Here is a 10,072-nt window from a genome sequence, read left to right on the forward strand (position 1 = left end):
TACTTACTCGATCAAACCACCTCACACCACACATTGTCCTCAAACATCTCATTTCCAGCACATCCATCCTCCTGCGCACATCTCTATCCATGTGTGGATCAGGTGTTTGCTTTGAAGAATGTATGTGAGAAATACTTAGAAAAGCAAATGGATTTGTATGTAGCATTTATGGATCTGGAGAAGGCATATGATAGAGTTGATAGAGATGCTCTGTGGAAGGTATTAAGAATATATGGTGTGGGAGGCAAGTTGTTAGAAGCAGTGAAAAGTTTTTATCGAGGATGTAAGGCATGTGTATGTGTAGGAAGAGAGGAAAGTGATTGGTTCTCAGTGAATGTAGGTTTGCGGCAGGGGTGTGTGATGTCTCCATGGTTGTTTAATTTGTTTATGGATGGGGTTGTTAGGGAGGTAAATGCAAGAGTCTTGGAAAGAGGGGCAAGTATGAAGTCTGTTGGGGATGAGAGAGCTTGGGAAGTGAGTCAGTTGTTGTTCGCTGATGATACAGCGCTGGTGGCGGATTCATGTGAGAAACTGCAGAAGCTGGTGACGGAGTTTGGTAAAGTGTGTGGAAGAAGAAAGTTAAGAGTAAATGTGAATAAGAGCAAGGTTATTAGGTACAGTAGGGTTGAGGGTCAAGTCAATTGGGAGGTGAGTTTGAATGGAGAAAAACTGGAGGAAGTGAAGTGTTTTAGATATCTGGGAGTGGATCTGTCAGCGGATGGAACCATGGAAGCGGAAGTGGATCATAGGGTGGGGGAGGGGGCGAAAATTTTGGGAGCCTTGAAAAATGTGTGGAAGTCGAGAACATTATCTCGGAAAGGAAAAAATGGGTATGTTTGAAGGAATAGTGGTTCCAACAATGTTGTATGGTTGCGAGGCGTGGGCTATGGATAGAGTTGTGCGCAGGAGGATGGATGTGCTGGAAATGAGATGTTTGAGGACAATGTGTGGTGTGAGGTGGTTTGATCGAGTAAGTAACGTAAGGGTAAGAGAGATGTGTGGAAATAAAAAGAGCGTGGTTGAGAGAGCAGAAGAGGGTGTTTTGAAATGGTTTGGGCACATGGAGAGAATGAGTGAGGAAAGATTGACCAAGAGGATATATGTGTCGGAGGTGGAGGGAACGAGGAGAAGAGGGAGACCAAATTGGAGGTGGAAAGATGGAGTGAAAAGGATTTTGTGTGATCGGGGCCTGAACATGCAGGAGGGTGAAAGGAGGGCAAGGAATAGAGTGAATTGGAGCGATGTGGTATACAGGGGTTGACGTGCTGTCGGTGGATTGAATCAAGGCATGTGAAGCGTCCGGGGTAAACCATGGAAAGCTGTGTAGGTATGAATATTTGCGTGTGTGGACGTGTGTATGTACATGTGTATGGGGGGGGTTGGGCCATTTCTTTCGTCTGTTTCCTTGCGCTACCTCGCAACCGCGGGAGACAGCGACGAGGTATAAAAAAAAAAAAAAAAAAAAAAAAATATATATATATATATATATATATATATATATATATATATATATATATATATATATATATACATCCGACTGCGAAATATAAGTGAAGGGATGGGAGATGAAGGGGGTTTAAATGGGTTTACGTAAATATCTGGAGCAATTTGGATGGAGGGACTGATATATATCCAAGGGAAAGATAAATAATGAGCCAAGTTTTTCTTTGGCAGTGATGCAAAAGAGGAGGTAGTGTAATGGAAGTGTTGAAAGTTGTGTGTGTGTGGATAGACGAGATGGGCGTGGCCCACAGTAGATATAAATAAATATGTGTGTGTGTGTGTGTGTGTGTGTGTGTACTTGGGAAACACTTAGGGGGTGAAGCAAGATAGAATGAAGATTGGTGCTAGCAGAGGGGCAAACTTATGTTACGACAGATTTGTAGAAGATGGAACAGAGAGATGAAAGAGGAGGAAAAGACAATGGGAGAGAGGGAAAAGGTCATGTGCGAGGGAATGGAAAATCCAAAGATGAAAAGAGTTTCGCGTGTCATTTGCTGGTGGGAAGATATCGAGAGAGAGAGAGAGAGAGAGAGAGAGAGAGAGAGAGAGAGAGAGAGAGAGAGAGAGATCGTAAAAGCAAAATGTTGCCAACACATGTGAAGCGATCATTGTCGTCCTTTCAAAGTGTATATAGATGGGAACACAAACCCACACTTCCCCCCCAGGTTGACTACGTCAACATACGAGTCATGGCGCCTCACACACATACTCCCAAATATTTGTTCCTTCAATCTGTCCACGCACACACACTCACACCCTCTCTCTCTCTCTCTCTCTCTCTCTCTCTCTCTCTCTCTCTCTCTCTCTCTCTCTCTCTCTCTCTCTCTCTGTCCCTCCCACACTTCCTTCCTTGTCCTCAAACACACACACACTCGCAATGCCTAGGCCAGGAAGTTGGAAAGGACAGCATACAGATCAGATGACTCACAAAGAGTATATTGTGGTACTTCTTCTTTTTAATATAACCGAAGAAACAGGATAAACCAAATTCATATACGTGGGGTCAAGGCAAGACACACACACACACAATTGTAAAACAGGTGTTGGTGACCACCAGGGTTTCTTCGTCCCTTCCTCAGTCGTAGTAAAGATGAAGGTCACCATTTCATGAAAGAGACACCATTGTTGACTTGATTTAACCTTGGCATAGTGAGATTGTGGACTGGTCAAGTCTGGATGGGCCACCCCTTCTACAGACACACTCGACCATGGGCCACCCCTTCCACAGACACACTCGACCATGGGCCACCCCTTCTTCAGACACACTCGACCATGGGCCACCCCTTCCACAGACACACTCGACCATGGGCCACCCCTTCCACAGACACACTCGACCATGGGCCACCCCTTCTTCAGACACACTCGACCATGGGCCACCCCTTCCACAGACACACTCGACCATGGGCCACCCCTTCCACAGACACACTCGACCATGGGCCACCCCTTCTTCAGACACACTCGACCATGGGCCACCCCTTCCACAGACACACTCGACCATGGGCCACCCTTTCCACAGACACACATGACCATGGGCCACCCCTTCCACAGACACACTCGACCATGGGCCACCCCTTCCACAGACACACTCGACCATGGGCCACCCCTTCCACAGACACACTCGACCATGGGCCACCCCTTCCACAGACACACTCGACCATGGGCCACCCCTTCCACAGACACACTCGACCATGGGCCACCCCTTCCACAGACACACTCGACCATGGGCCACCCCTTCCACAGACACACTCGACCATGGGCCACCCCTTCTACAGACACACTCGACCATGGGCCACCCCTTCCACAGACACACTCGACCATGGGCCACCCCTTCCACAGACACACTCGACCAGGTTGGGGTTTCAACCCCAGCTGTAGGCAAAACAAGACTTCTTTCATAGGTCAAAGGTTACCAAAAAAATAATTTCTATAAAACAAGATTTCCAAAGAGGTCAAAGGTTACCAAAAATGTTTTTGTAAAACTTCTTAAGAGGTCAAAGGTCACCAAATTTTTTTGTAAAACAAGACTTCCTAAGAGGTCAAAGGTCACCAAATTTTTTTGTAAAACAAGACTTCCTAAGAGGTCAAAGGTTACTTAAATTTATGTAAGACTTCCTAAGAGGTCAAAGGTTATCCAAATCTATGTAAGAGTTCCTAAGAGGTCAAAGGTTACCCAAATCTATTTAAGACTTCCTAAGAGGTCAAAGGTTACTTAAATTTACGTAAGACTTCCTAAGAGGTCAAAGGTTATCCAAATCTATGTAAGACTTCCTAAGAGGTCAAAGGTTACTTAAATTTATGTAAGACTTCCTAAGAGGTCAAAGGTTACCAAAAATGTTTTTGTAAGACTTCTTAAGAGGTCAAAGGTTACCAGAAAGAATTTCTGTAAAACAAGACCTTCTATGAGGTCAAAGGTTACCAAAATTTATGTAAAATAAGAATTCTTAAGAGGTCAGAGGTTACAAAACATTTTTGTAAAATGACTTCTTTAAGATGTCAAAGGTTATCAAAATTTGTTTTTTAAAATAAGACTTACTAAGAGGTCAAAGGTTACCAGATTAGTGCAATTCTTTTATTATTAATCTATTCATTTTCAACTTATATCAATGAAATTAAGCTCAAAGATACTTTTTGACAAGTCCCACACAACGGTCAAAACGTATAAAGAGAAACCGTTTCTTGCCTCACCCTAGGTCTTACCTCACACTAGGTCTTGCCTCACCCTCAGTTTTCCCTAACCCTGTGTCTTGCCTCACTCTGGGTCTCGCTTCACCCTATATATTGCCTCAAACTGTGATTAGCTGGGGATCCCTTACTCTGTAACTCCTGCATCCTCTAATTGATTTTCAAGAGTCTTGGCACTCAGATATTCAAGGTCTCCATACACAAAGACACAGAACTGCATTCACTTACAAATGTGGGATTTTCTAACTCTTACAGTCATTTTACAATATTCTCCTAATACAGCAGAGTAGTTTTTAAACTATGTAATTATCAGATACATAACAAATTTTCACTACAACAATTTTTTTATTATCATTATACGTAATCACTGTTTCCCACATCAGCGAGGTAGCACCAGGAAACAGACAAAGAATGGCCCATCCATTCATATACACACATATATATACATAGACACCCACATACACACATATACATATCAACATATACATACATATACATACACATATGCAGACATTACATACATAGACATTCATACTAATATACTAAGAACAGAGATAAGGAGGGAATGAGTGATTACAGCTTTCAAGTTACTAAATCAGATTGATTGTGTTGAGGATGAACAACTCTCAAGATGAGCTCTTACCACGGAATATGTTACAGGCTGAATTCAGACTGTATACAGAGATTTAAAAGTTATGTGGTGGCAGAGAAAGTTTTAAGAGATGGAGAACCAAAGGTATGCAACCTCTCCCTATATCATATAATTATCCTTAACCAGCCCCAGAAGATGCTATGCAACACTATACCCTATAGTATACAATCAGATAATCATAATTAGGTAATTACACTTTCTAAATCCATTCACCGATAGCACCTTCATTTTTCACCTTCGCAGTCACCATTCTAACTATACCCACACTTTTTGCTCCTCTATATACTTTCTTGCCTTTCTCACCTGTCTTCATTATGTTTGTTTATTTCTCCAATACCTTTCTACCTTTTCTTAAAACTAATCTGACTGTACCTAAACAGTCATCTCCAGGGATTTTCTATTGTGTCTCCATCTCTTACAAGCTTAATCTTTTGTCATAAGTATTCTCACATACTTAGTACATTACTTTTCAAACAAACCTTCCCTTTATAATTCTTCCTATCCTTCAAAAATGCTAGTTATTCTCCTAGATTTCTATTCTTCCATCTCATAATTTACTGTGATATATTGATTTACACCACCTCTTTTTACTCCTCTATTCAAGATTTTATATTATGCCCTATCGGTTCTCTACATAACACTCTTTTCTGGAATACTTGACTTTTCTTAAAGCAATATTTTTATCAATGACTAACTTCCTTAACTCATAACTATACCATGCTGTTTCTCATTCTCTTAATCTGTCCTCACATTGCCATACACCTTTTGATAATACTCCAGTTAATGCTGTCTCTGTATGCCTATACAACACCTCACCTCAGCCTTACTATGTGCTTATTTTCATCTGTTTCATTATACTTAGTCACTGTCTCCCACGTTAGTGAGGTAGAGCAAGGAAACAAACAAAAGAATGGCCCAACCCACCCACACACACATGTATATACATAAATGCCCACACACGCACATACACATTTCAGCGTATACATACATATACATATATACACATGTACATATTCATACTTGCTGCCTTCATCCATTCCCGTCGCCACCTCGCCACGCATGAAATGGCACCCCCCTCCCCCCACGCGCACACGAGCTAGCGCTAGGAAAAGACAACAAAGGCCACATTCGTTCACACTCAGTCTCTAGCTGTCATGTGTAATGCACCGAAACCACGGCTCCCTTTCCACATCCAGACCTCACAAAACTTTTCATGGTTTACCCCAGAAGCTTCACATACCCTGGTTCATCCCATTGACAGCATGTCAACCCCAGTATACCACATCATTCCAATTCACTCTATTCCTTGCAAACCTTTCACCCTCCTGTATGTTCAGGCCCCAATCACTCAAAATCTTTTTCACTCCATCCTTCCACCTCCAATTTGGTCTTCCACTTCTCCTTGTTCCCTCCAACTCTGACACATATATTCTCTTAGTCAATCTTTCCTCACTCATTCTCTCCATGTGACCAAACCATTTCAATACACCCTGTTTTACTCTCTCAACCACACTCTATCTATTACCACATATCTCTCTTACCCTTTTATTGCTTACTCGATCAAACAACCTCACACCACATATTGTCCTCAAACATTTCATTTCCAACACATCCACCCTCCTCCGCACAACCCTATGCCTCACAACCATATAACATTGTCGGAACCACTATTCCTTCAAACATACCCATTTTTGCTTTCCGAGATAACGTTCTCGCCTTCCACACATTCTTTAATGTTCCCAGAACCTTTGCCCCCTCCCCCACCCTGTGACTCACTTCCGCTTCCAAGGTTCCATCTCCTACTAGATCCACTCCCAGATATCTAAAGCAATTCACTTCCTCAAGTTTTTCTTCTATAAAACTTACCTCCCAATTGACTTGTCCCTCAACCCTACCAAACCTAATAACATTGCTCTTGTTCACATTTACTCTCAGCTTTCTTCTTTCACACACTTTACCAGACTTAGTCACCATCTTCTGTAAGTTCTCTCCCGAATCAGCCACCAGCGCTGTATCATCAGCGAACAACAAACTCACTTCCCAAGCCCTCTCATCCACAACAGACTGCATCCTTGCCCCTCTCTCCAAAACTCTTGCATTCACCTCCCTAACAACCCCATCCATCAACAAATCAAACAACCATGGAGACATCAAGCAACCCTGCCGCAAACCAACAATCACTGGGAACCAATCACTTTCCTGTCTTCCTACTCGTACACATGCCTTACATCCTCAATAAAAAATTTTCACTGCTTCTAGCAACTTATCTCCCACACCATAACTCTTAATACCTTCCACAAAGCTTCTCTATCAACTCTATCATATGCCATTTCCAGATCCATAAATGCTAAATACAAATCCATCTGTTTTCTAAATATTTCTCATGTACATTCTTCAAAGAAAACACCTGGTCCACACATCCTCTACCACTTCTGAAATCACACTGCTCTTCCCCAATCTGATGCTCTGTACATGCATTTACCCTCTCAATCAATACCCTCCCATATAACTTCCCAGGTATACTCAACAAACTTGTACCTCTGTAATTTGAACACTCACCTTTATCCCCTTTGCCTTTGCACAATGGCAATCCTCCACCAATTCTCAGGCACTTAACCATGAACCATACATACATTGAATATCCTTAACAACCAGTCAACAACACTGTCACCCCCTTTTTCAATAAATTCCATTGCAATGGCATCCAAACCCGCTGCCTTGCTGGCTTTCATCTTCCGCAAAGCTTTCACTACCTCTTATCTGTTTACCAAACCATTCTCCCTGACCCCTCTAACTTCGCACACCACCTTGACCAAAGCACCCTATATCTGCCACTCTATCGTCAAACACATTCAACAAACCTTCAAAATACTCACTCCATCTCCTCACTTCACCACTACTTGTTATTCCCTCCCCATTAGCCCCCTTCAACAATGTTCCCATTTGTTCTCTTGTCTTACGCACTTTAGTTACCTCCTTCCAAGACATCTTATTCTCCCTAAAATTTAATGATACTCTCACCCCAACTTTCATTTGCCCATCAATATCTTTCATCAATTTTTCTACATTTTCTTGGAGGCCAAGTTTATACTTTCAGGCCTTTTTTACTCATATCCTCCATTCTGTTTCATTCACATTTTTAGATTTAAATGAAAGGGCTGCCCTATATATTACAATCATATGGCTTAATAACAAGCACCCACCTAACCCTCTCATAGTCCTCACATATGACACACTACCCATCATATTACTGTATGTCTTAAGAAAAGTAAATCAATTATGCTCTTGTCTCTACCTATGCCACATGTATATATGGACATCCTTGCACACAAATTTTACATTTGCAGTGCTCATACCCACTTACATATATACCCTTCATATCCTTCCACTAGTTGTTTACACCTGTGATCCCATATTACTTCTTATTTCATTCAGCTATCCATATCATCCATCATAGAGGTACTTCCGTTGGATTTACATCCTTTACTCTGCTCTTTTCAGCTCTCTCCAGAAAATATCTGTAACTTCCTCTTATTGCTCACTGTATGGTGCATATGCAACTTTTCTTTTGCAGTGATCTTATACTTATTCCATTTCATCACTTGTACATGTAAAGTCAAACATCATTTCAAATCACTGTTCTTCCATCAAAGTTCCCACACATTTCTATGCATAACCATTTGTACATTCAGAAATGTCCGGTTTTGAAACCCTTACATTATACCATAAAAAAAAAATTCTGCTACCCCTGTATTTTGTCTTCAAAACCATTTGAATCATCCATACTAAAAGGACAAAAACTTTTCTTCAGGCCACATGCAACCTTTGTCCGGGTCAATATCCATAACTGAGATCCCAAGCCTGAACCATGCAAGTTGGTAAAAGAAAAGTTAGGCCATATCCTGGAGAAGACCTGCTATCTTTCTGCTAATGTGTTTATATACACATGATTACTATTTGTGCATTACAGGTTGAGACTTTTACACTCAAGTTTTTCCATCTCTTAACCTTGTGAGTGTGTACTGTGTCCCTACTCTAGTGTGTGTATACACACACACACACACACACACACTATCCTAAGGTGGGGACCTACTTAACAATGCCTGAGTTGGGTATGGGGACAGTTGCCGCACCCAGGATTCCAACCCATGCAGGCCTGAGCCCAGATGGGCCATGCTGATTGACGGTCAGTGCTTGTCTGTGTGAAGCTAGAGTGAGTAGTACGCCTCGCTAGAAACAGCACTCACAGGAATACTGTGGCGGTTGTAGCTCAAGAGTGGTCTGTTTTGATGACTGTTTCTTTCCCTACACCTTAAAATTTTGGAACTCTCGTGTCTTTTCCAGTAACTATGACCAGGCACATTTTAAAAGACAGGTTTTTCACTTCCTCCAAAATTCGTAATTACTTTCCTTTATCTTTTCTTCTTCTCTTTTTTTCCCCCTGAGCTTCATTTGGACTTTTGTCTGTAGTTACAGCCTCAAAAAAAAAAAAAAAAAAAAAAAAAAAAAAAAAAAATGCAGAGTATTCAGGGTATGCAGTATGCAGATGTCTGGCAAAAATGGAGATTTCAGTTAAAACCAGAAATATTGAGGATGACATTTCAATACTGCAAGAATCAGCAGACAACTAAGTTGCATTAAAATTAAGAACATCAGTGAAGCAAGATGAAAATGCACATAAAGCATTAATGATTTTTAAACTTCCAGCCAAAGAGAAAGGGATGGAGTGGGAAGAAATACTAATCAAATGAGTATTGTTGACTATAAATTTGCTTAGTACAATTTCTGAGACAAAGAAACAGAGAAAATTGGTAGAAATGGTAAATAAACAAGGGGAAGAATGGTTCTGATTATGTTCAATAGAAATTACATAGCCAGGAAGTACTTCATCCGGCTAAGAAACTTACGAGGAGTTATTCAGAAAAGTATTCATCAGAGATAGTAGATCAAGGGAAAAAAGAAAAGTAAAGAGCAGTCAGAAGACAAAAAAAAAAAAAAGGCATCAAAAGTGGCTTGAAAGCACCAGAGACAAGTCAGCAATATTTAGTGGTGGGAAAATCATATTTAAAATAAAGTATGTGCACAAATGCATACACACAAGAAGTAAATGTAAAAGAGCTAAAATTCAAGTTTCCAATTAAGACTAATGCACCTGATATTGCTGATGTAGTGATACAAAACTTACTAAAGAGATGCGTTCTGACTTAAAGAGAATACAAAGGAGGATGGAGACTG

Source organism: Panulirus ornatus, chromosome 18 (assembly GCF_036320965.1).
Source record: "Panulirus ornatus isolate Po-2019 chromosome 18, ASM3632096v1, whole genome shotgun sequence".
In the NCBI taxonomy this organism is placed as follows: domain Eukaryota; kingdom Metazoa; phylum Arthropoda; class Malacostraca; order Decapoda; family Palinuridae; genus Panulirus; species Panulirus ornatus.